General features: G+C 40.7%; 1 long non-coding RNA gene across 1 annotated transcript in view; it reads right to left on the reverse strand.

The window, feature by feature from the left end:
- The window catches only part of LOC140687999 (uncharacterized), a 55,278-nt gene that overhangs the window by 25,968 nt on the left and 5,466 nt on the right, over positions 1 to 23,844 (reverse strand). The window contains exons 2-4 of the long non-coding RNA XR_012062640.1: positions 7,106 to 7,295; positions 6,495 to 6,550; positions 4,412 to 4,635 (exon numbers count right to left, since the gene is read on the reverse strand). This is a non-coding gene — a long non-coding RNA (uncharacterized lncRNA). The remainder of the gene's footprint in view (positions 1 to 4,411; positions 4,636 to 6,494; positions 6,551 to 7,105; positions 7,296 to 23,844) is intronic.

Consider the following 23,844-nt stretch of genomic DNA (forward strand, 5'->3'; position numbering starts at 1 on the left):
TTCTCACTGCCGAGTCCCTAAGTAATCAACTACCAAAGCACCAGCATAGAACCACACGATCACTATTTTAGGTATAAATGAGAGAATTAGCTCATTCAATTCTAAATCAGAAATCTTAAAATACATACTGAACTTATTTACAGATTAAGAAAATTGGACACAAAAAAGAACAGTTTCTCCCCCACGTCACAAAGATAATAACTGGTAAAGGCAAGATTTGAACTCATCTGCCTGATTTTAAAAACAAAGGTGGAAAACCCTTCAACTGTGGAGGGTCCAGCAGCACAGTGTATCACCCTATCTTTGTTCAGATCTAGCTTTAGACAGCCTGAGACAGCACCCCATTCCTATGGAGCTCGAGGGCAAATGATAACAATAAGGATTTTATATTAAGTAGTTTCTTAGTTCTCATTTATATAAAGTGTCAGCAGGTCAGCAGAAAACTCTGGGAAATATGAGTGGGTCCATAGCTTTTTGCTGATAAGAAACTCATTCTGTCAGGACAGAGTGACCTTCCCATGAGAGGCCTCATGGACATAAACTAAAGGCAGCTGAGCAATGAAAAGTAGCAAGACCCTGGAACTCAAGCAAGAAGGATCCCTGCCATCCCCTGACCAGTTGCCTCTTCACCCGCGTGGACACGATGGCAGAAGACCCAGTTTCTTGTCCAAGTTACACCATCATGGATTCTCACCCATAAATAGTTACGACTCCATGCTCTCTTAAGTAATTTCCAACTCAAATATGATGACACCAATATCTCACCAGAATCTCTATGTCTCCACTTTCTCTCTTCTATTAGGAGACTATATTTATGGCCACAAAGCAGAAATCCAATTAAAACACCATGCACGAAGCCTGGTGAAAGTCTGCATAAAGAGACATTGTCCTCACGCTCAGTGAATGAAAACTCAGAAAAAGTAGTCTTTTTCCCTCTGCAAGTGGGAGGTAGGCTGATTATGTGTGTGTGTGTGTGTGTGTAAATCAAATATAATCAAGTCTGGGATGTGTACAGATTTTTTTAATGTCACTGTCACTTCATGGGGATGAGCCAACATTTAAAGTAATTTGAATCTAGTGTTCTGAGAGTCTCAGTCTCTTTTGGTGGAGGAGGGGAAAGGGAAAAGGAAAGAAGGAAAGAGTTAAATGAAGCAAAGCGTAAGAATACTGCTAGGGAAAGGCAAGACATTAATTTTGCTCCTACTTGCATCACACACAAATTAGGGACTGGCTTTCCCCATGTTTTGTCTAGCACTGAGTTGCAGAAGAAGAGGCGACAGCCCATTTCTCACTGAGATTGTGACTGTACGTGGGATCTTATAGACACAAATTATTTACCCTGATCAAACACTCTAGCAGCAGGCCGTAATTCTCCTATTTTGAGAGACAAGAAAACAGGAATTGAAAGAGGGTATATAACTTGACAAAAGTCAGAGGACCAATAAACTAAAGAGGATGAATTCATACTCAGATCTGAATGCAGAGTCTGATCTTCCCACTCCCAGGGCTCGAGAATCCTTAACATACAGGCTCCCCAGCTCCACTGCATTGTTCCCGGCACCAAGCATTTCTCATGGCGATGGTCTCCAGTTCTCAGACACAGCACTTTTTGCAGCCAATAACCTCCATTCGACCTTGATCATCTACCTGCCTCGCCCACCAGGTTTCACCATAGAGGCAGGAAAGCTGGCTTTCAAGTGCATACAAAACCACCCCTGGTCTGACCTGGGCTCTTCCGCGGCTTTTCCAGCGTAAAGGCAGCCATAAAACTGCTCACAGTTTGTACATGAGCCACACTACCGCTCTCCATCTGTCTCCCCACCTATACTACTTAGCTATGACCATTTTGAGAATCTTGGAAACAAATTTTTAAAAACAGAATAGAAAGGATTCTGTAACAATTACTTAATATTTGCAATTTTATATGACAATTAACAAAGTGAGAATTTACAAATCGAATCTGCCTTCCTAGGTGTCAGTTTTAACAGTTACAAAATATAATAGCAAAAAATTTTCACTTACAAAATTAACAAAAACATCAACAGTAATCTGGTATAAACTCAAAAACAATGCCCATGTTGTACATGGAGAAAGTACAGGACTGTACTGAGGGGTAAAGTAAGAGGTGTGAATGTAGAGAGATCAACATATTTTATGGAGGAAAGCAGTTTTGTAAAGATGTACTTTTTCCTAAAGGTAATTCAAAACTTACTAAAAAATCCTATGATAACCCTTTCCTGTTTTTTCTTAAGTTTAAAAATGTATTTTAGAATTCTTCAGGAGTAATAAAGTCATAATACTAGCCAAGAAAATTAGGGATGGAAGAAAGAATCAAAAAATCGCACTGTCAGACATTAAATTTTTACAATATGTAAGATATAGCACTGGAGGAAGAAAGTAAGATTGACAGAAATAAACCATGAGCTCAAAAAGAGACTGTAGTATACATAAGTATTTTGTACAGGTGGGATTTCAAATCAAAGAGCAAAGTTTGAATTCAATAATAGTCCTGGGACAATCAGAGAATCACCTGGAAAAAACAAATTCCTTTCCGGTCATAATAACCCCAATAAAAATTACAGAAAGTGATGTAAATATTAGAAAGTACTAATAACAGCAAATACAACCCTTTGCTCATATTAATTCAACTTCTCCTCACTATGACAAGTACTATTATCATCTCCATCTTAGAGATTAAAAAAACCTACAGAAGAGATTTATACCATTATAAGACAGTGTTTCTAAGAATAATATCAAGGATAAACCCAAAAAGAAGACATTTACTATCTTTAGTTTATTTTGGGCCAAAACAATATAAACCTACTGAACAAAAAGAAAGGCAAGAAATGACAAGAAGATACATGTTGGTGAAGACAAGGGGTTAATATTGATAACATACAAAGAGCTGTCACAAAGCAACAAGAAGCTCCCTCATTTAAATGTTTGCAAAGGACAAAAGGGATCATTCACTTTTTGAGAATCAGATGGCTAATGAGTGAAAAATGCTCAATACTTCACTGGTCATCAAATGCAAACTAAAACATTGAAAAAGCACTTTGGCTCATCATATTGCCAAATATTTTTCAAAGATATTCTAGCTAGTGTCCATCTGTGGGAGAAAAAACTGTGAGAGATCTTTTTGGAGGACGACGTGTCAATGGATATGTAAACTCTGAAAAATGTGTGTACACACAGACTCAACTCCACTTTTAAGAATCGTTTCGTATAGAAACAAAATCAGTTCAAAAAGATGTACTCATCAGAGCATTTACACAGCACTGTATACAATGGTGGGAAGAAAAGCTGAAGTGAAATCATATCCAGCGATAGAGCATTGGTTACATAAGTAATTCTACATCTTTTCATTCCCCACTGTAGAAGGAATTTCTTGAGTCACTTGAAAGGAGCCTGTGATGTATGTAATTGTCACATCCACGGACTAAATTTTCAGAATCCTTAACTAAAGGAATACTTATACAAGATCACAGGAATGTTTGTACAAGAAGGATGCCAGTCAAACATCCTGTCTGACAGTGGAAATTGGAGAAAACTTAAATGTCCACCATCAAGACAATGATGCCGTAAATGAAGGCGAGCTGTGGGCACTAAGGGGCTGGCGTTTCAGCGTGGCCTAAGGCCTTGTCCACAGTACACTCCCACCAAAGTTGTCCTTAAACAAGAGACCAAACTTGCACATCAGGAGACCCCTCTATCTGAAAGGACCGGGTGAGTCTGGAGTGGGAGGACGTCTATGATATACACTGGAGTGAATAAACCGAGCTGCAGAATACATATAGTATGGCCTTATTTTTCAATAAAGTATATATACACACACATATACATAGATTTCTCATATACGCATCTGTATGTATGTGTGTATATATATATATAACATAGGCATAAAGTTCATGATATACATACTCCACATTGTCAGCAGTTTCTACTCTCAGGAAAAAAGGGGAAGGGATGTAGCTGTCTTTCGGTACAACCACAGTTCTCTTTTCAGTATATCAGTTAAGTATACTTGGAATTTAAAAGTTTATTTAATTCCGAAATAAAATGGATGATGCCTCCACAAAACAGAATGCTATACTGGTCATTAGAAATCATGCCAGGGGAGATAGAATATTGTAGAAAAACGTGTAATAAGCCGAATGGAAAATGGAGGTCTCCACATAGTAATCAGGCATAGAGTGCTCGCTGGTTTTTATGACAGAGGTAATACACACTGATGAAAAGAACAGAAAATAGATGTTAAAGTGTTTATTATTATCTCTGAGTAGTCAGACCAGGATAGACACTTTTGCCCCTTTATTCAGACTCTTATATTAAATACACATTATTTTTCATCTGGAAAAAGCATTTTTAGATGTCTAGTAAAACACATTGAAAAAAATGCACGAGTACTTACCGAAACAAATAACTAGGAGACACCGCAGCAGCATCACACAATGTAGAACGGTGATCCTGAATAACACCAAGCAGTTACATAAGGACCCACAAAGTGAGAGCACCTGCTGTAACAGGGCATGGCCCCCTTCTAGTTGTCAGTTGTGTCTTCAGGGCTGAGGCAGTTCTGAGCACGGCCAGTGTCAGTGCTGGTGTCTGGATGGATGCCACTGGAGGTAAGGGCACCTGCAATCCGAGAGGAAGAACAGAAATCATCCTCTGCTTTTTCTGTCTTATTTCATTGTTACTTTAAAAGAGAGGCGTAAATAAGATAAAGAATCTTCCCTACTGAAATTTCAGTAATGAAACCGGTTTTAAAGTGTTCACAACTTATATTCTGCCTATAACTGTCTTTTCAACAAAGCATCATATCTATTAAATGTTAATTAACTCAGTTAATTAACTACCTGTTGAAACCTTTTAAAGAACATGAAATGTACTATGTAAAAACATCACGTCTGCAGTGACTAGCCCAGCTGTCTTGATGGCAGTGCAGTCAACCCCCACCATCCAGTGGCCCTGAGCTCCTGATGCTGGTAAGAGAGCACGCTGCCGCCTCAGATAGAGAGGCACGGTGAAACCATTTTCTGAAATCTACAGCACTGACAAAACATAACTGACAATTCCCAGGCTCCTTTGAGGCTGTCATTTTCGGTTTCTGGCCAACACCCGTCAATGTGCAGAACCACCCCATTCCCGAGCCATGGGACTCACGTGGGAAGCACTTTTGGAGAAATTTCCAGGTATAGAATGTAACCAACTATACGTAGAACTCTCACAAAAGAAAAGATGCAATACTCTGGTTTTGAAAGACACTCAAAATATTCTCCTAAGCCTTAGTAGATGGAAAGGCTGGGCTTCTCCTCAGCCACTTATTTATTTCACAGCCAGTTAGCATCTCCCACAAACCCTGTTTCCCTGTGTCTGCAGGGAGACTGAGGCACACTGCTGCTGTCGATCTTATAAGTCACAGGGCAGAGGTGTGTGTCTCACGCCTGTAACCCTCACACAGGGTCGCTTCCTAGCCTCACTATCTGAACTTGGCCCCATTTTCTCACCTGTTTATTTTGGTATCTGTTCTTCTGTAAGCTGCCTGAAATGCTCCTTGGAAAAAGTCAGAAGAATCAGTGGGTAGATAAATGGACAGATGGAAAGGTGAACAAAAGAAGAAAGAAAAGGGGAACAAAAAAAATTTCCTATGTAAAACCCTCTTGTAGTCAGGGAAGAAAACCACCATGGAGAATTGTGAAGAGGCAGGTAGCTTAGGACTGTCTCCTGGATTCCATGAAAAGTCACACCAAGAGATGAGAGGGTAGCATTATAAATAGTAAAAAAATAAAATAGCATGAATGGTTGAAAAATATATCTACAATATGTACTTTATAAAGAATAGATTCAAATCAGCAGGGCCCAATAACACAATCATTGGGTATTCACTGAAGTGAGAATCCCATCTCCAAACCACAAGGCATCCCTTTGGAGCAGAGAGTCAACACGGAGCGGTCATAAAACCGTCACCACAAAAGCTATGCCATCCTGCACTTACGAGGAACGAGCAGCTGTGCTCGGGCTGCCCACGCGCGTCATTTACGCCCCACAGAACCTCTACGGGGGGGGGGGACGCCTAGCGAGCCCCGTCTCTGCAGGACAGAAAACAAGTCCTGGAGAGGCTAAGCCGACCTACTTGTAGTTCTCCATCTCACAGGACTGGTGACTCCAGAACTGGACTCGAACTTGGAACCACGTTTGTAACCACAGTACTACCGTAATTTATGTGCTTTTTGTGTGTATAATACATTTGTTTCTGGCATGAAAGGATATTTAATTAATGTTCGGTTGTTTTGTCTATATCATTAGCTCACAGTTTTTATATTTTTGAACTGTACTCTTTTCCCCTGGAGAATGAACGGAAAGAGCAGGGGTCAGAATGAGGTGGCGCTCAATTCTTTATCTGTTACCTCATCTCATCCAAGTCCCCAACCAGGGAGAAGGATCAAATGTTCTCTTCACCTTTTAAAGAGAGGTTTCCAGTGATGGTGACTTACTCAACTCCAAAACCAAGGCTGGAGAAAGGCACATGCAGCAACCAGAGCAGTATCAGCTGTAGGAAGGCAAAAAGAGCTCAGGGGAGGGCTCAGGGTGTCAGCCTAATTTAATTTCATTTGATAAAAGAATACCACAGTCTAAAAATACTAGCATGCAATGGATTTGCCCTTTCTTGACATCTAAAACGTTTCCACAGCCCACATGTAACATTATCGTGAACTAGTGAAAGGAAGAGCCCACAGACAGGGAAAATCAATGCCACAGACAGGCTGAAACACAGGCTGGAGGAAAGGAAGAGAAAGGGCATAGTTAAGAAGAGGGGAAAGGCTGGGAAAAAGACATCATCACAAGGACTCTCAAGCATCATCCAACAATCATATAATCATTCATTCAAGAGAGAGTTACTGACGTCCTATTTTGTGCAAGATTTTACAGCGGGCAAAGAAACCGCAGCGTCCATGGTGACAGCAAGTGGCGGGGCTATAATACAATTCTGATCCCGGTACCTTGCACACTTTTACTCAGTATAAAGGCAAAAAAAAAAATAATAAAATAATACTATGTAAACTCTACGCATTTTTTGAAAAAAAATTAAAGAAGACCTAAATACCTGGACAGACAGACACACCACGCACATTCCTGGAACAAATGACAGCGCTCTTGGGATGGCAGTGCTCCCCAGAGCGATCCGTATACTCAACGTGGTCTCGATCACAATCCCAGTGGGCTCCTCTGCAGTAACTGACTAGCTGCTGCTACAATTCATATGGGAATTCGAGGGTCTCAGTAACTACAATGTACTTGAAAAAGAAGAACAACGTGAGAGGACTTGTAATTCTCAATTTCAAACCTTACAACTGTATCTCCAGGTGAGATTAGAGGCCATTTTTAAGTTATTACTGAGTTTATCCTTATTTTCTAAATTCTGTAGCATGAATATACCTGTTAGAATAAGAAAAATAAAAAGTAAGCTATATTTTAAAACATGCACACCGATTCATTCATTGAGAAAAAAATATTTTAACTATAAAGAGGTAAACACATATCTAGTGAAAAAGGACTACTTAAAAACAAGTGGGCATATACAATTTTCATAATTTGAAAACTGAAAAGCACAAACACAAGTTTCTAGGGAGACCGGTGAAACATACTAATAGTTATTTTCAAAACTTCTAATTGAACAATGAAATCTCAAGAAAGGCAAAATCCTAATTGGCAGCCAACTGCAAACACATGGAGAGCGAAGGCCTAGATATCACAGATCATTTAACTCTGTTACTATCTCAATAGGAGAGGAAATTCCTCACTGAGGGGACAGTGGAATCCCATGCATAAGACAGGATACACAGTACAAACTGCAATATTATGGGGAGTGAATTTCTTAGAAGAATTCTAAAGTTACAACATTGCTGAAAATGTATAAAAACACTGTCAGACAGATTAAAACACACAGTCATATATATTATATAGAAACATATGTAGTCTGCTCCCATGTTGCATAGAAATACAAACATATTAGCTCATTTATAGGCACTGATTACTTTATCACAGTTTGAATATTTCAACTAAAACAAATAATCAATACTACAGTCCTCTTGTCAAAGCTACATGATAAGTTATTCTGCTAAGTAACCATAAAGTGTCTAAGATAGATCTAAAATTAGTGAAAATGATCATTGTATGGTTCCTTGAATTCTTCTCAAAATTCCAAGCTTAATTTTAAAATAGATCTGAGCAGTATTTCTATATTATCTTTTCCCTTGGGAAATGAACAACACAGTCTGTGGTCAAAATTCTGTCCTGACAATGATTCACGAGCACCGTATCCTCACAAATCTGATGGACAGAAAGGCACTATCCAGACACTGTGAACAAACCAATGAAACACAAGGAAGACAGTGACCCTAGCCTGGAGGGCTTATAGTCTGTGTCAACACCGGAGTTTTTATTTGATTGGTTTCATTGGGTAGCAAAATAAAATCAATCAAATACTTTCTTCTTTGAGCATTCTGTAAGTCATGACTGTTTTAAGTGTCAAGAGGAGGAAAGACTTAAGCATGACTTGATTAGGTCAACTAGCAACAATCATCACTGGAGAGTGAGTAATAAAGAAGTTATCTGACAACAATGCTTCTGTCTACATGAGACCTAAAATAAATCTACACTGATTTCCGAAAGGAAAATGAGGAGATGTGGTCCCCAAAGAGAAAACAAACAAGAAATCAAAAAAGGAAAGATGTTTTCATTAACGACTCCAGGCAGTAGTGGAGCATGGTGGTGAAGAGCACAGATGCTGGGGACAAACATGAGGGTCTGAACTCCCACAGCACTGGGTAGCTGTGACACTGATATTTCAGTGAAATTTTCTGCATCTCAGTCTCCTATCCATAGACTGGGGACAGCAACCTCACCCATCTCCTAGAACGGTCCTATGATTTATGTTATTTTATATATACAAGTTTAAATAAAATAACTCAGATTTTAAATAATACCCCAAAAGCACAAGGAACAAAGAAAACAGAGATAAATTGGAGTTCATCAAAATTTAGAAATTTGCTTCAAACAGCACCATCCAGAAAGTGAAAAAACAACACACAGGAGAAAATTTTTCAAATCATTTATCTGATTAGGAATTTGTATCTCCAAATGTAAAAAAAAAACAAAAACAAAAACAAAAAATCCCAAAAAACTCCTACATCTCAACACTAAAAAGGCAACTCAATTAAAAGGTGAATAAAGGATCTGAAAATGTATTATTCAAGGAAAATATACAAATGGCCAATAAGCACAATGAAACGATGTTCAATATCATTAGCTGTAAGGGAAATGAAGTCAAAACCACTAGGAGAAACCGCTTCACACTAACTACAATAGGTTATAAGAAAAAAAAAGTAACAAGCACTAATGGGGACACAGAGGGAGCGGAGCACGCAGCCCTTGCTGGTGAGGACATAACACAGTGTGGCCACTTTGGAAAACAGCCTGGTAGGTCCTCAGAGAGTTGAACATTTGGTTTCTGAATGACCCAGCAATTCTGCTGTCTGGGCACACACGTAAGAGAACTGAAAACAAATGTCCACATAAAAACTCCTAAAGGAATATTCACGGCAACACTACTCATCACAGCCAAAAAGCAGCAACAACCCAAATGCCTATCACGTGATGAATCGGTAAACAGTGGGGCCCAGCCATACAGTGGAATATTATTCAGCAATAGCAAAACATAGAGTACTGACCCAGGCCACAATGTGGACAAACATTGAAAACGTTACTCAGTGTGGAACAATTCAGTCACAATAGACGGTTCCACTTACAAGAAGTGACAGGGTTTACATGAAATGTCCAGCACAGGCAAACCCACAGAGAAAGAAGAGTGGCTCCTTGGGGCTGGGGGAGGATGGGGAAGATGGGAATGACTGCTTATGCGTACAGGGCTTCCTGTTGGGGAGATGAAAATGTTCTAATATTGACTGCGATGCACAATTCTGGGCATAGAGTAAAAACCGCTGTACACTTAAATGGGTGAATTGTATTAAAACTTTTAAGAAAAAAAGCACCCCGGGACAGTACATTCCATAGTAATGCAAATTGCTAACTTTTGTTAGAGGAAGAGGAAACTGCCCTCAGCATGAAAGCACGAGATCAGCAAATGTGAGTTAACCGAAATTGGACAAGAGCATTTCACTTGAAACAGTTGCTGAGTGTACACGAAATATTCAGAAATACGAAAATCAGTTTGACATCACGAAGAAGCATTCTGCTTCAAATGCAGATCAAGTATTGGGCAAGCCCAACAGCTACAGAAGTACAGAGAAGAAACTTGTTTCTTAAAACAAGCACCAGAGCCAACAAGGAAATCGTGGTGAGGAAAGCAGGCGGCCGAAAATCTGGAACAGTTTGCAACAAATAATTTCTCCACTGAAAATTTAAAAATAAAATGAAACTGATGAAATGCTCTGTTGACCTCACGTGAATGGGCTTCCTCCGGTGCTCGACTGTTGGGTAACCCAGATTGAAAGACTCAGGGAATCATCATGGCTCCTGGGAGTCCCCAAAGGACTGCCCACCAGCACGCTGTCCACCATCAAATCTGCCAGCGTTATACAGAGAAAAGACCAACTTCTGAAAGGCACAGGAAATGTTGACAAGGGAAGAAAAGGCTGCAGTCAGTCCTGGGACAGAGGCCCTCTGAGCAGAGGCCAGAAGGCTGCAGGTGAACTGCAGTGGCCCTGGGGCAGGAAGGGACCACTAGGGAGCAGATCTCAATTCTCTTCTCTCTCTCCATTTGGTAGGAGAGATAAAGCCTGCATCGTTCTCACCTGGAACTGTGGGTCCTGGCTGGCAGAAGTCTTACCCATATGGAATGATTATTCAAGACTCTGTGGAAAAAGTCAAGAAATCGAGAAGGAGTAGGGAGTCAACTCCAAGAGGCTCTAAAATGCTCCCATATTTATTGTGTATAATCAAAGGAAAAATTCATTAACAGTTGTGTGATAGTAAGGAGGAACTTCGGGAAAGACAGGGTGAGGCAGAGATTGTAGAATACACAATGAGTACAAAGGATTAGTTTAATTTTAAGGAAGTAATGGGGTGAAGGGAACAAGATACATTTTTAGATATGTGAATTACAAAGCAGACCACCAGACCAGCCAGGCCTTGTTTTGGGGATAATAGACTTTCTAACAGCACACAAGCCTAGCGTTTATAGCTGAGGGCCTCGGTCCTTGCTTTGCAACCAGCAGAGTGCTATCTAAAACTTCAACTATGCAAGCAAAGCATTGTCTCTGCTTTTTAAGGCAAGGAGACTGGAGTGAGGATGCACAGGAACTTGCTTGCTAAGCAGTTTCTAAGCATATTTTTCTCTTCATAAAGTTCACAGGCGGCTGGGGTGTGTTACAATTTGTTAACGCAATCATGGGCTCCCACATGGAACCATTATGGAGGACAGACTAGGATGACAAATCCTGGCTGTCGGTCTTTTCCTGCCAGCTGCAGCCACTCTAGCAGGGACTAGACACATCCGTGAATAACAATCCTACAGAACCACCCACACTCTTTAACTCCTGGTGCTTGAAACTTAATAGTAGCTCTACACAACTTACCGAAGAAAAGTTTCAGAAATAAAAGTTATTACAATCCCTTTATATCTCATAATATTACTGATTTTTCTGATTGCTCTAAGCTGTTTCTACTTAGTAAAGCACCTAATTCTGCAGGTGAATTCAGTAATTCCCATTGGGCATATCTTGCCAGCTTGGGCTCACTAACTTCAATTGGTCAAATACAGATAAACTTAATTGATTTCCTTGTTTATCAATTTCAGCCGGGAGGAGAGGGAGTGTCACTCTGTTCCTCAGCCCAACCTCAACACTTTTCTCATCAACTCAGGTCTCCTGAAAACAAAACAAAGCATTTGTTTCCCTTCCAATCTTTCCACAAACCCAGCAGGAAACATCAGCCTGGAGAAAGAATTCAACACAAATGTTAAAACAAAAATGTATAAACCTGAAGCAACTCCATCTCCGAATCATGATACACAATGACATGAGAGTAAGTGTGTCAGGCACAAAGCATGCGGGAGCCTGACCACCTGATTTCTATTCTTCAAAGGAAGGAAGGTTTTCGTATTTTTTATTATAATTCTTTGTCATTGTTTCTGATTATGCCAAAAAATAGTTTATGAAGTAATTATGCACTGCAATAACAGACATTTATTGTATAAATTACAGAAGGCATTCAGAGGGGTAGGAAAACCCACATCTGTAAAAAATACAAAATTTCTTCCCCTGTTAAGAACACGTATACAAAATACAACAGAGAATTCAAATTCTTGTGGAGAGGAGCAAAAGTCACAGAACCAAAGCAAAGTCATTACAATGAGTCAATTCAAAATTCACTGGACAAACATGCTCAATGCATTCAAATAATATTAAAGGCACACTGCTAACCATTCACTTAATGATCTGCAGGCTAGAGGAAGAATTTTCCTCTTTAACAGACAAAAGAAATCAATAGGGAGCCCCAAAAAACAAGGACCAAATAACAATCAGGTTTTTTACAGTTCTGATAAATCAGCATGTTCTAAAGATCAAAATCCAGAAATTTTAAACTTTCATTCAAACCACAATGAAACAAGCACGTAAAAAAAAAAAAAAAAGAAACTAAGCTCATAGATCATGTACATAGATCAATGAGAATTTCTTGTACCGCTGGAAGAAAGAACAGGCAATAGCCTTTTACTTGAAAAATAAAACTACTTTTAAAGATAACTGCTAAAACACATTTCATCATTCATGTTGCCTTGAAAAATCTGAGGCACTTGTATCTGATCAGAAAAGCAATTCTGAGTAATACTAGGTTACAATTCAGTGCCAGTTTGCTTTAGAAGAAAAGAGAAATGAAAAGCTACTGTTTCTCATATCCTGCACAAAGTGTGTAGTGCCTCCTTGCCTCTTTCTCCTCCCATTTTCCAAGCTCATGCTCCCCAAGACTTCTGAAACAAGTATGAGAACCTCTTATTCCCAACAATATGCCAAATGACAAACAATATCAATTTATTTGTGTAAATATATGCCTACACCTTGAACTGGAGGAGAAAGGTATCCGAAGTCTATATGGAACTTATTTCTACCTTCCTGAAATCACACACACAAACGTTCACACAGGCACAGACACTTACCCCTGGATTACTGGGCACTTCACAAGCTTAGTACTTACAACTTCTAGAAGATAACTTTTTAGTTAGTTTAAAATACAAAACTGTCAGCTTTTGAAAGCCTTGATCATCTGCTAAACCATCCAAATACGAAAGAGACCCAATTAGCCTTCTATGTAGAATGTAATTTCCCTTGATGGCAAAACAGACCCTAAGGATTACTGGATCAAAGATTCATGTTTATCACTACCTATGATCGTTTTTAAGCACATTAACAGATTCAGAAATTATTTCTCAACAACAATTATTCGTATTGAAATAGCATACGTGTTCAATTGTCTATACAGAGACTAGGTATCTTGATGGTGTTTAAGAGCTATTTTGTTTATTGCAATAGTTATTTTCAAGTGCAGACAAGGAGGGTGTGTATTACTCAGTTGTTGAACACCTGCTTAGGATGCACAATGTCCTGGCTTTATTCTGCAGTACCTCCAAAAAAATAAATAAAAATAAGTGCATATTTAAAAATAAGAATAAAGTTATAAAAAAATGCAGACTAAAAACCACTGCAATCTAAGAACCACAATTATAATAAAAAACAAGTGTTTCTATCAAATATTGAATATAAGCCAATCACAGAGACAACCACAAATCACACCTGACCACCATCACGTGTGATTCTCAGCAACCCTACTAAGTTGACACGGAAGAGGAACCCGGCGCTGCAGATGAGGAGACGGAGCTCGGAGGAGCCGGGGACGCTGACCGTCCTGCTCCCCGTGACACCACGTCAGCCCAGGGCAAGCACTGACGGAGCTGCTCTGAGGGGACACCCAGCTGCATGGAACCTTGGGGCACTGGGGAGTCCCAGAAAACACTCAAAAGTGTTCAGTGGAAAACCAGCTCAAATATATTACACTGTGCCGCATCCTTTAAAAAGGGAAAATGACTGAGACCTTTTTGATGCCTCCGTGTCCTTTCTGCCATCATCAATTTTTGCATTCTCAGCGTGACCAGTGATGAACTGGACCCCAAAGGAACTGCACTCAGATGGAAGAGATTTTAAAGTTATTTTATGAAGTTTGTAAGACTCTGTCTATGCCTCACACAGGCGGTCATCCATCACTTCTCACCTGTGTGGGCGTACCACCTGAAATCACTCCTTTCTGCTTTTTAAAATCCCTTCATCTAATCCAGACTTTTCAACAGCAAAGAAGAAGCTCAACCACAGACACAGGACAGTTTTTCACCAAACGGACTCGAACAGCCCATTAGACAACCTGGAAGCCCTTTTCTTCTATTAAACCCACTTCCAGGTACTTCATCATTTTCTGTTTGGTGGACTTGGCCTCTGACTGGCCTACTCAGAGAGCTCCCAGCCTCACATCCGGGGGTGGGAGAGGACCCTGCTGTTGGGGGAAATCAGTGCGGTTGGTGGAAATCCTCCAGCCAGGTCTGCTCGGGTTGAAGTGCCACAACGTGCTCAGAAATTATACCGTCAGCACACCTGGGCTCCCATGGACTGGTTTCACATTAACCAAACTCATGACACACTGATGAAAGAAAACCAGAAACTTACCTTATTAATGTAACAGAAGATGTGACACTATGAACCAGACTGAAATATCAGAGTTCAACCATGAGTACATTTTCTCCTCCACCGCCCAATCACGGGCAGGCAGTCACATGGCAACCATAGACAGAAGCAGAGCAGGAAGGGATTCTAGATTAACTCAATGGACTAAATTTCTGTTATAAGAACTGATATACTGCCTGGAAAACAATTAACGCCAATCACAGTGCACTTTCCGTGGACAGTGGCCGAGATACGACTATGAGCACCTGTGTAACTCTCCTTTCCCTGTCCTTTCTGGGCTAACTTATGCACAGGGGTACATAGATTCAGGGATACAGATAATGCTAAACACCCAAAGCCCATCTCTGGGATCCTCAAAACCAGACAGCGAGGGTTTAAATACCAGCTCTGCCACTTACTAGTTCTGTGATTTTGGCCAACTTACTTACCCTCTGTATGCCTCAATTTCCACATTGTAAACCTGAGACAACAATCAAATTTTCCTTACTCGCTTGTTGAGAAGATTGAAGGATTCATTTCTGTAAAACTCTCAGAAAAGAAAGTAGCACACTTTTGGTGCTCAACAAATGTTAAATTAATATCAAAGTAATTTACAAGTCTGCCTTCTAATCATTTATGTGTTTCCTGGCTAGTCTAAGTCACAAAGAAAATCCTTATTTCTACTTTTATATAAACTCTTGGGGAGCACCCTTCTCTTCTATCTCACCACCTGTTTAAACCACGGGAGGGGATGCCTCCTAACCACTCCTCTGGGCCATCGAGAGTGCTTCTCCCTTCACACCCCTGGCACCTGGCCCACATCTAGCCCTCATCACAGTAACAGAGTGAGGTGTGAGTCTGGGAAGACAAGCAGTGCATTTGAAATCCTTCCTTTCCCTCCAGTGTTGGTCACCATTGGGAAGCACCAGGGATGCTCAGTTCCATGGCAGGAAAGCCCTGTGCATGAAGGGGCAGGTCCTCTCAAGGGAAGGCTCGCTGTGGCCCAGAGCTACATGGGACAGCGTGAGTCTCTAATTCTGGGACACAGTGTCATGACATGCATTTCCCACAGCCCTGAATTTCATGCAGAATGTGGCTTCATCAGTAACAAAGAAGACATTTATCGCATGCCTACTTTTTTGTGTCATCTCTCAGTTGGCTGCCGGAGACAACATGTGTATAAGTATTGGATCTCCTTAGGCCCCAACATATATGAAGTAACAAATAATTCTGTGGCTTAACGTTGGTTAAGGATGACTGTGTAACAGTTCTTACTCTGCTGATGCTTAATTATGGGTATAGGAAATATGGAAGCTCCTCAAATATCTTTCATCATAAAACCAGATTTTCTTATTTTCCTGTTTCTTAGTAATTTCCAAAGACTCTCAAATGATGGCTTCACACAAAACAGCAGCTAAAGTTTTTGAGCCCTCTTGACATACCCACTGTGGTAAATTCTTTACATAATTTCTAATTCTCACAATTCTACAAAGCAGATATGAATGTCCCCATCTCACAGAAGAGGGAAAATCTCAAAACGAACTGACTCAGGCTCACGTGGCTCAGTGGCAGCGCGTGCATGCAAACCCAAGTCAAAAACTACACCCCTTCGTAAATGCACCAAATCTCCTACCACCAATTAACACACAGCGGCAGGGTCAATACTCAGGGAACTCAATACACTTTTCAGCTTTAAGGTGCTCCAGAGGCCACTTCTAGCTGTTTTATAAAATCCCGGCTCACTGGTTTCTAACACTGGAAGACAAGACGAATTTTGCCATTGTTTGCAAAGCAAGTCTGAAATGTTCACAGTGACATGACAGAATAAAACTAAGATATAAGCAGAATAATTTTTCCAGGTAGACAGACATAATGGACATTGGGCTATTCTGAAACATTAAGCAAAGGAATCAAAATAAAATAACGTTGTTTAAGCCTTCTTTTACAAACAGGAAAATCAAGACTGTAAGAAAGTGCAACAGCGCCACCTATGGCTAAAAAGACCTTCTAGGTTGCCGGGAAAGATGCAACAAAAAAATTGCCTGTAGGATCAGAAACGAGAATCAGATAACTAAAAGCTTATGTAGCACATACTGCACTTTGATTCCGGGGAAGGGAGGGGTATTCAGTATTTAATCTGATATTGCTAATACTCCTGAATATAAACAGAAGACATAGGCTCATGGAAACTCATCTTAGAAGAGGAAAGATTCCAGTCCAGCCACTTCATTTTGCAGGAGGGGAAACTGAGACATGGGATCTGTCCTCCTGTTAATCGGCAGCAAAGCTCTCCTAGGTCTCATGTCTTGCACTGTAGCAAAAGCACTGTACTAGGCACTATATTCATAAAAGTCACGTTTGTATTTTTCCAACAGTAGGATATCTAAGTATTTTGCAAAGTACTTCTAAAAGAGCCAGGATATCATACAAGTTTATTGAAATACAAAAACATTTATTTACATAATAAAACAGCATGAGCTTTATTCTATTAGAAAAGTGACATGTCAAATCAATATTTTGATATTTTAAACCTGTTAAGAGTACAGGAAAAAAAATCAAAATTTTCGTTAATCGCAAGAGAAGCTTATTCCCTAAAAATGATCAATGTGGATTTTACTAAACTTAATTGATCTGGTCAGAATCCCACGAATTTAAATGTCTGAGTGCATGGTTACACGGCAACATGAATTCTGAGTTGTAACAATACATATTCTGTGTAATTAATCTTCAAGGTCATCTGATTAAGGCAATTTAACTAGTCCCTGTCTCACTAGAATGATACAGATTTCATTAAAACTTCATACTACACCAAAAAAAAAATGAATCCTTCTTACTTTAAACCATATTCAAATATATCATATATATATATTGAATATGCATCAGAAATAAGCGAAACTCTTTAGTATTCAGAGTTGATCCTTCTAAAATATCTGTCATTGTGACAGCACACTTTTATTAATCACCTCTTGGGTTCTTTGTATACAAGGCGTCTAACTCTCACAGTCAGACAATTTAAACGATATTACTCAAATTTCACAAATGAGGAAATGTACTTAAGCCATGGAAACAACTTACATTTTCATCAACAGGAAAGAAAAGAGTAAAGATTTTACTTACAATATTCACTGACAATCTTTTCTTCCATATTAAGACTACATAAAGCAATTCAGTCTTTGTAAGTATTTCTGTCAATAAGGGCCACTAGAGAAAAACAAGTAACATCATTAGCACTGGATAGACTTTCAAAGCCCACTTCTCTTTTGCACTATAATTATTTTTAATGTTTGGTTTTCAGTGCTTACAGAGCAATAAAATAAATTAACTTTTCATATAATTACCTGAGAATTAAACATTTGTGAAAATGTACAATTTTAATTTATGCCACTCTGTCTCACATTCTCAATGGTGTCTCTCCTTTGAAGGCCTCATCAGGCTGAGATCACTAAAATCGGCCATTTATGGAGCCACAGGAGTAAGGGTAACCACTTAATGGGAGGCTCATTAGAGGAGCAGTTGAGAATGCATAGTGTGCAGCCTGGATTCCAGCACCGAGCTAACCACCACCAGCTGCGCGTGATTCGCGACAAGCTGCTCCATCTCTCAATCCCTCAGCTGCAAAAAAGGAGACACTGATACCTACCGTCAAACACCTGCTATGAAGTAAAACACGAGGAAAGCATTTTAGACTTAGGTAGGTGTCCACTCAGAGCGAGTTTGGTCATCATGATGATGAGGATGGCTGTTAGTAAATTAAGTTAGGCCAAAAAGGAGAAATCACCTTAAAGTAGAAACATTTTAAGTCAATGAGCATTTCTTTTTGGATGGATTGCAGAATATTCTATTGATTTTTTTAATAAAACAAGTTTTGTCCATTAATTATAGATTTACAGGTTCATGACAAGTCTCCAGATAAAGAATTAGAGGCCTCTAACCTCTGAATACTAAGAAAGTAAAGTTTAAAAAAAATTACGGGGGAGATTATACCTCATTTTGGAGAGTATGTGCTCAGCATGCATGAGGCCCTCAGTTCAGTCCCCATTAACTCCATTTAAAAACTATGTTTTTTAAGAAATGGAGAATTAAAGCAAAAAGATGGAGGATTACAGAATTTTTTAGAGACCCATCTCAGATTTTAGATTGGGAAGAAACCATCCATTTCTCAGAAGAAATCTTGAGAACTATGTAAACTGGATCTGAGATGTCTAGTCTTCTAACATTATTCATGGATTCATATTACCAAGTCTTAAAACTACCTGAAAACCCACAGTGGTGATACTGATCGTAACAGCTGCCAACGTGGATCGATCTCCGGCTCCGACTGCTCTGTTCTGACATCTCTGCCCCTGAGGCCTCACCAGGCTGAGTGCAGTAAATTCGGTCATTAATGAGCATCTCAGGTAAGTCCTCCATTTGCGTTTCTCACTCTCCCCTCACCACCTCCTCTGAGGGAAGCACTGTTATCATCTTCCCCACCCGCATACAAGGCCACTGAGGCACAGAGACTAAACCCGTTCCAGGTCACATTGGCTTTAAAGGACGTCTGTATTTCTGCTGTTTTGCTTTTGACAAAGGAACCTGAGATATCAATTCAAGGGAGACTGTTAAATAATCAAGTCTGTCAGGTCTTCACCTCAAAGAGCATATACTATAAATTCCTGTTGTAGGATGAGGCTGCCGCTACAAATTGGCTCAGCTAGAAATTAAAATCCAAGATGAAGCAGCGGATACACGTAAATATTCATGACTGTCAACTCCGCTCACAGGTCTGGGCCCTTCACTGCCTGAACGGGGGTGAAATCCCCACCCGTGTCCGGGAGGGAAGCGCGGCTCTTCCCGGTCTCACCCAGGATTCACGGGCTATTTCCCCCCCACACAGGCCTCAATAATTAAAAGCTGTCAAGATTTTTACACCATGCAAAACTAAAAGACATTTCTGCAGATGGAGCACTTCCTCAGGCTTAAATCTTTTTTGCCTACACACAGCAAGGGGGAAAAATGAAACATGATTCTACAAAGTCTCTGACCCTCAACATTCACAGGAGTAGAACGGCCACAGCACAAGATGACTCTTGACATGGCAGGATGAGAACAAATTAAAGCCGCCCTACAACAGGCACTCCCAGACACAGCGCTCAGCAGTCTTCTGCACACTCACGGTTGTGCAGCCCTTACCACCATCTATTTCCAGAACACTTCATCACCCCAAAAGAATCCCCCTTTCACTAGCAGTCACTCCCTAATCCCCCTCCACCAAGCCCCTTGCAACCATCACCTGCTCTCTGCCTCTGCATGTGACTATTCTGGGCATTTCAGATCACTGAATTCAACAGTATGTGGCCGTTTGTGTCTGGTTCCTTTCACTTAACGTGCTGTTATCAAGGCTTGTCAATTTTGAAGTGGTATCAGCATCTCTCTTTTTCTTTTGGAAAACGTTAAAGATTATTAGAAGGTGGTAAGTACTATCAAAAAGAGTAGAGTGGAGCATAAGTGATTGGGTTTCAAAGGGAAAAGGGCGAGTTGAACATTCAGGGTGGACTTTCCAAAACAGGTGGCCTTTTTCATTTTCCTCTTTTTTTTTCATTTTTATTCACTCTTACGTGTGAATAATGTTCCACTACATGGAGATACTACATTCTGTTCATCCATTCAACAGCTATGTATGGACGAGGTTCAGAAGAATGAGTGTAAGAGGTGACTATCAGGGATGGCATTTAAGCAAAGGGCAAGATGTGCTTTCAAAGAAAAAAAGCCAACAAACAGAGGCACAAGGAAATTCATTGCGTTTCTGAGCAAAGTGCATGCTTGCTTCGGCAGGACTACCATGCAGGGCTGGGGCGGATATTGGCAGGAATCACGGTGTGGGAGTCACCTGAGAAGACTCTTCACTGAAAGCAGCTCAGCCAATTCTCCTCCCATATCCTGTATTGTTGGAGCAATGCTTCTAGGTTACTCTTATTTCAAGTAATAGCACTTTACTGTACATCTGAACATCTCCATCAGACCACATTACCTCCAAGCCAGAGAAAATCATTCACTGACCGGAGCAGATCCAAGACATATCGATGATGGATCAGGGAGTCCTGCAGCATCCCAGACTGCAGGCACAAACCCCACATGTGCCCTGGTGATGTCTGGAAAATAAAATGCATGGAAATATCTCACTGCTGGTACACGAAATCTGCCCTCAAATTGCCACAGAATCATACTGGCAAAGCAATACTCAACCCTCTCACTACAAAAAACAAAAAGCTAAGAAGGCAAGTTTAGGCTCTTCCTTTGAAAATCAGCAACCATCACTGCCAGTATCTGAGCTGGAATGCTCCTGACTTTGAAAACCACTGCGCAGTTACTTTTCAAACGTGAAACTCATATATGTATTCCACGTAGATGATATTACAGTAGGATTTTTCTTTTCAAAATTTCCAGTTGCAGCATAAGCACAAGAAAGTTTATGTTTCAGTTTTTAAAAAAATCAATTATCCTCCACTTTCTTAATTTTGAACTTATTAATATTTTATAAATGGGGCTATGCTCCGTATTATAAACCTACTCTTTGATTTCTGCAAACAAGACCTTTATGACCTCACTATTTTAGAGCAAACTTTAACGATTCTTTGAGAGGTGGGGCCTGGGGCGCTCACTAACAGCTCTTTAAATACTGACAAGGATGTTCTATTAAGTAGTGCAAAGTCTCTAACTACACCAAAGACTTACTTTAACAATTTTATATATTCCTATTCTTTTGAATATTAAATTTCTTAAAAGATATGATTTTTTTTGAAAAAGACAACAGCTGTATTAAATTTCCTATCACCAAGAAAGCAATCTTTATCAAGAATAAAAACCCCTATGGAAATCGCAATGACAGGACATTTCTAGCTAAGTGAACATCCAGAACTGAACACTAACTTAGATCCTATCAGATCTCACTCGAACGAGCTCAACAACGTCCTGGGCTACCCTGGAAACTAGCTCTTCTGTTCCAAATGTTGGCTGAGCTAAGATCATCACACAAGGCAGGGAAGGAGAGAATAGGAAAGTCCACCTGGCAGCCTCAATCAATTTTCTTCCAGCCACAAGGTGCCTCTAGGGCAGCCACACTAACAAGCCCTCCCCATAAGGAAATCCGGCATCCACACTAGCCCTGCCGTCCCCAAGCAGCCCCGACGCCCCTCTCCCTGCGTGTGGATGGTCTTCTAATGACCCCCCAGTTGGTGGCACCCTCCCCCTCTTCCCCGCTACACACACACACACACACACAGAGCAACGGCAGCCTTCACAAATCACAAATTTGATTACATCACCCCCACTTCAAACTCTTCACAGGCTCCCTGGTGGAATTCTAGCCCCACCCCAGACACTGCTCGCCCAGCCTCACCTCAGTACACAGGTCCCCAGTGACCTCAGGGGCCACCTGACCTGCTCCTAATTCCCACTTGCCTCCAGGCTCATTTTGACTGTTTCCCAAGGAAGCCTTCCCTCCCTCCAAACTCCACAATTTGTTCCTCTGTTCCTAGAACATTCTAGCCTAAGTCAACTTCTGACACTGCTAAGCTCTCAAGAAGCAAATACATTTTGCTTACTAATGTGGCTCCAACCTCTCTCCCCTAGACTCACAGAAATACCCGTGTTATGAATAAATGAATGACGGGGTTGGTTTCAAAGGGACAGACATACCTGCTCTCGCCCGTCCCGACCCTCTGTCTGTAGAATATCAGAAGCAAAACCAGAAGTATCTTTCCTGACGGTCACTTTCTAATGACACCCTTCACTGCCTACTGTGTCAGTTCTAGTAAAACCCAATTTCTTCCAAAGCCCTCCACCCCGCACTCTCTCCAGTGTCCTCCCCAGCAGGGGCACCCACCACCCTGGACCACACAGGGCATTCTCCCCGGGTCCCCATGCCAAATGCCTCCAGGCCTCTGCCTGGGCTGCACCTGTGACCTGAGCCACATTCTTGACTCCTTCTCCTGCCTGACACTTACTCTGTCCTCACAACTGAATGTAGGGCCCATTTCTTCCAGGAAGTCCTCTCTGATAATGTCCTTTAGGTCTTGGCTGGGCTCTATCTATAGCAGAAGTACATGGTGACCAACAGGGTGTTTGCCCGCTCCTTTGAGACCACGAATTCTTGGGGGCCACGTGGGAAGGAGTGAGAGATTACAAGAGGGGTGGGGGAAGCAAAAAGCAAAAATCACAGCCCAAGTCCCAAATTCAAGGATACCTTCTCAGAAAAAAGTATAAACTATTTCACATGTGTGCAATTTGTCTACTATTTTTGTGGCTTGTGGACAGCAAGAACTTGGTGTTCTAGTCCAAAGCCCAGATTACATGCAAATAAATGTATATATTCATATCCAAAGGTAACCAGAGCTGCTTAACAACAGTTTGCAGTTAGAATTGAAAGGAACTTTGATAAAGGCAATCTCTCTCTCTCTCTTCTTTCTATTCTGGCATCATGTAATTTTAGAAGTGTTTACGTGACTAAGAGATGGCTACAGCCCGTGATACTGCACTGCAGTGTTTGGGGCTGAGGAAGCCCAGATTATATTCACTGTGTAAATGCAATCACACCAACACACTGATAGGTGCCGTGTTGGTGGAGCTGACGTTCCAAAGCGGGCAACCTTATGTTGTAAGAGAACTCTAAATAGAAAGTAAGAAATGCAATGTTCTGTACTCAATTTCATTTGTTATATGGGTCATTAACTGAGAGTATATCTTGACTAATGAAACCCAAAAATAAATTGTCAACGTCAATTTTCTTCATCTGACCGTTTTATGCTAACTTTGGATATCAAACTCTCACTCCATAAGTAAAGATCAGGTTTACGCTGCAGCACAGCTACATCCCGTGGAAGAAAGCCAATCAAGGGATAACTGGAGAGTTTCCCTCCAGAAGCTTCTAAGTCTGGCTTTGCACCTGTACGTCATTTGCCACCACGTCATCCTCAAAGGAGTAAGACCTTACCTCTGTGGGGTGAAAAGCACTGCGGTGCTTCAGAAGCATCAAAGAACGCTGAGCTTTGTGAAACAGTCCTGAGGCACTTAAATCGCACTTTTTCTGAAAGGCTCCAAAACTGACCCACTTCACCATTCCAGGCAAAACAGGGAGGTA

This window comes from Vicugna pacos, chromosome 21 (assembly GCF_048564905.1).
Source record: "Vicugna pacos chromosome 21, VicPac4, whole genome shotgun sequence".
In the NCBI taxonomy this organism is placed as follows: Eukaryota; Metazoa; Chordata; class Mammalia; order Artiodactyla; family Camelidae; genus Vicugna; species Vicugna pacos.